Below are 4,078 nucleotides of genomic sequence, written 5' to 3'. Positions count from 1 at the left end.
AATGCCACACATTCAACAAATAACAATTAGACCTAATGAAGATGATTAAAAACTCCCATCTAATCTGTCAACACACACTGTTCATATCCTCCACCACAGCAGCTGCAGAGTGTGCGTGTGCACGTGCACGTGTGCGTGTGTGTGCAGTTGTGTCTGTGTTCCCTTTCTACTCACTTGATGAATCAGGAACATCGCAGTATAATGACTGTATAACGAGCGTGTCCTCAAGATCCACAGACGCACTTCTCCATATTCACAAACAAACATGTCCTTAAGACAGACAACCCTTATCAATAGCCTTTAATTAAATTCTTCTGCATATTAATGAGACTTAGAATTGCTGCTTATGGTCCCTGTGTGTGTGTGTGTGTGGGGGGGGGGGGTTGTTTGCTTGCTTTAATGAAAATATTTCACCTTGTAACAGTGCTGTCTTTGGAGAGGGTTTATGTAAGCAACTTGTAGTGTGTTTGTGCGTGTATATGAGAGAGATGCAAATAAAATCTTATGATAACACAAGATGGACGAGATCATCTTGACAAAAGGAAAGCTAAGCTTTGTGATTATGTGTCAACAAGCAATTAAAAAATACAAACTAAAATATAATTCCCCTTTTTGCGGCACCTGGCCTTATCTCAATATGGATGACTTCCACTTCCAATGTCAACAAAAAACCAAACCAAATATATATTTGTGTACAACTTTTACTTGGGATCAGAACTTTTTATCAGAACAAAGAAAATTGCATATGTGAATTATTTTTAGTCGCCATTGATTAGTAGCTACTGTGTAGATTTGATGCTGTGAGATTGACTGAATGTTCTAAAATATTGGGAGGATTGAATGTGCTCCACACATAGAATTGGCAGCTTATCAAAACTAACCCTTACCTAACCCTTCAATAGGAGCAATCAATTGAGTTTGGATGCTTTTTGCCATTCATTTACAATCTAAAAGCCAGTGGCTCACTAGTAGTATGTTGAGTCATGATTTCCGGGTTTGGTTCTCATGGTTTTCTTTCATCTTAATGTATCAGTGTTAGTATCAGTGTATGAGTGTCCGATGTGACCCACCAGGACCTGAAGGACTAGAGAACCACCCTAGTAGGGCACTGTTCAGAACATTAGAACATAGGAAATCTTCTCTCTTGCATCATGTCCAGCCATGAATGTGTCTCTTTTGGTCAATTATGCAACTCCAGTGTGACAAAATATTCCTGACATTCATTCCCAAACAGAGTTTATGATAATGTTTATTATAATCATGTATCATGGAAATAAACGCAATGGATGGAGCGGTCAACCCAGTTCTGCAACTTTACCACCTTAGATCAGACACGATGTCAGGTGTGAACCCCAGAGAACGTGAATATCTGTAATCAACCATAACCTACATTCAGTGTCATTTTTATCTAGATCCAATCCACATTGTATTTTAAGTTCAATTATTATTTCCCAGGCCTTTTTCTCCCTCAGTCTGACCTGATCTTGTGGGCACGTCGAGGGTTTTCTCTTGGCAAAATTGGACTTTCACCAAATAATTTTAGGAAAACCAAGATTGCTCTTTTTCCATGTTGGCCTGCCTCTCCTAGACAAAACCCTCCTTTCCCCACCTTCCACACTCACTTTGATTCCCACCCACCCCTCTGCAACTCAAAGGCATATGTCAGGAAGAGGCGAGCATCTGGTCATTGAGAGGGATTTTACGTCGGCCGCTCTGCCTTTCTGTGCCTGGAAGTCCTTCCATGGCACAGTAGCAGTATGGGGCATTTTCTGGCTTGGCGAGGAAGCAGGCAGCTGGGCTGGGATGGATCTCCCCTTGATTTAATTTGTGCCGTTGCACCTCGATGCCTGTCAAATGTCGCCCGTGACGGAATGAGGGAGGTGCACCTGGGGGTGAAAAGAACCGGAGTGAAGGACAGCAACAATGAAGAGAGGGAAAAGGAAAATGGGAAAAGGCGTGAGGACCAAAAGATGCTGGTACAACTGAAGCAGATGGGGAGGGTGAATTATATAGTGCTGCACGGAGACAAACTCTTCAGCCAAGGCCAAGAGAGGTGCAGCACATTAAGAGTGGAACAGGTGGGAGCACTCGAAACCTCTGGGTAAACAAAATGGTAAACAAAACATACCGAGATAAATCGTTACGCTGGGTTTTCTACGTTCAGGTGTTATTATTTATGTTTGCAGACCTTCATCCCAGAGTTTGGGTCCAACAAAATCATGCAATTTGGCAAAAAATGACAACAGCTTCAGGACACATCATTTCTCCCAAACAAATGAGGAGCTGAAAAAGATTAAATCTCACCAATTAGCCAATTAGCTTCATTAGCTAACCTAGAAAACCGCCTGCTGCAGCTGCTAGCATTAACTGTGAGGCTCATAGAGATGATATCACACCTTCTTCATGTAAGATTGCTAACTAATGCTAACTAATACTCAGTTTCTCCTGAACCAAATGAACTTTTCTGACTTTCTGACTGTTACTGACTGTTAACTTTATAAGACATCCAATAATAAAACCTTCCACTAAAAAGGAAGCAAAAGCAAAATTTATCAGCTTGTTTTTGTTAATGTCGACTTCTAATGTTTTAAAAAAATGGATTTCGGGTCTTTATTTGTGTGTAATTTTACTCTAAACAAATTCACATATACTTTTATGGAAAACCAACGTGCACAGCGTGCCCTTTTAAGACCTCTTCAATTTAGTTTAAAAAAAACAACAGCGAGGGAAAAGAAAAGATAAAATGTGTCATTAATAAAAAAGAAAGAAAGATGAGCTGATGGTGTTGCATGCGCTGTAAAAATCAAAAATCCATTAGAAAGGAGGGATGGGACTCTGAATGTGGCTTTTCGTCAAACAGAAAAGAAGAAAATCAAGAGCGCTTTTACCTTTAATTTGTGCCTATTTTTCTGATTTAAGACGGTCATCCTGTGGACATGCGCGAGCGCATTGTTGTTCTCCGCGTAATGCATGCCAATGAGTCACGCAAGAGGCCAACTTTAGCTAATCTCCATAAATGACCACAGAGTTCAGGGAGGTCTCTCTCCCCTCTCTCTCTCTCTCTCTCACACACACACACACACACACACTTGCACACACAGAGCATAAGGAGAGAGTAATTGAGAAAAATTAGAAGAAGTGATGGAAAGCAGGGAAGTTGGGAGGGATGATGGAGTGACCGAGTGAGTGGACCGAGGGTGAAATAATTATAATTGTCATTTAACGTTCTCTCTTCTTTAGCAGCTCGGTGAGGTCACAACACCCCCACAAATGCCTTTTCTCAGAAGTCCTGTGAGGGGAAACAACTTGAATACTGATGGGAGCTGATGGGGCTTTACGTGCAGATGTTAAAAAACAAAATCATGCTAATCTTACTCAGGATCTCAACATTTTAAATAGATATTTATGATTGCAAAATTATTCCTGTAAAAATCTTGCTTTTGATTTAGGTGAGGCAGGTGTTTATTAGCTAAGTGCTACCTGACAAGACGTTAGAGCTGCTATAGCCTTTTGTTTCTATGACCTCGCACCTTCACCCAAATTACTGTAACAAGTGTAAATTTGGTAATTCCCACCAGTGACTTCAGCGTAACATACGACTCTAAAAGCTCAAGCTTTGATCCTGATCCTTCTAATACTGCATCATCTCGAGGGTGAAGGATTTGGAGGCAGAGCTAGGGTGCACCAGAAAGGTATCAGTGGAGACCTCCCAACCTTCATGGCTGTCATCACAGCAGCTTATCGTTGCCGAGCCGATGGGTCGGGTCTTCTGTTGTTGTTAGTTGAAGTTCATGTTTAGAGATGTCGCTAACAAAGAGCCGAAAAAAGTCTTCCAACTTCCAAACTAAACAAAACGATCACATTTATTCCACAATAAAACCTCTGAAACAGGTTGAATAGGTGGCACGTGCCGTCACTCTTTGATGCCGCCATCCCCCCGTTCCTCCTCTTATTGTAGCCTTTGATACGGCCACTTTCCTGTTCGTTTTTGCCTTTGATCTTCACATGAAACCCGGTCTGAAGGGTCTCGGGAGTGGGGCAACACTTTTGCTGCATGTGATGTTGGCATCGCCCATTG

At 41.6% G+C, this 4,078-nt stretch overlaps 1 long non-coding RNA gene across 1 annotated transcript; it reads right to left on the bottom strand.

The window, feature by feature from the left end:
- Positions 1 to 1,231: 1,231 nt before the first annotated feature.
- On the bottom strand, positions 1,232 to 2,962 carry LOC130522932 (uncharacterized). The gene is made up of 2 exons (XR_008949739.1): positions 2,889 to 2,962; positions 1,232 to 1,886 (listed from the first exon to the last, which is right to left on the bottom strand). It is a non-coding gene; the product is annotated as an uncharacterized LOC130522932 (long non-coding RNA).
- Between the last annotated feature and the right edge of the window lie 1,116 nt (positions 2,963 to 4,078).

Source organism: Takifugu flavidus, chromosome 3 (genome assembly GCF_003711565.1).
Source record: "Takifugu flavidus isolate HTHZ2018 chromosome 3, ASM371156v2, whole genome shotgun sequence".
Classification (NCBI taxonomy): Eukaryota; Metazoa; Chordata; class Actinopteri; order Tetraodontiformes; family Tetraodontidae; genus Takifugu; species Takifugu flavidus.
This window is presented reverse-complemented; position numbering and strand designations above follow the sequence as displayed.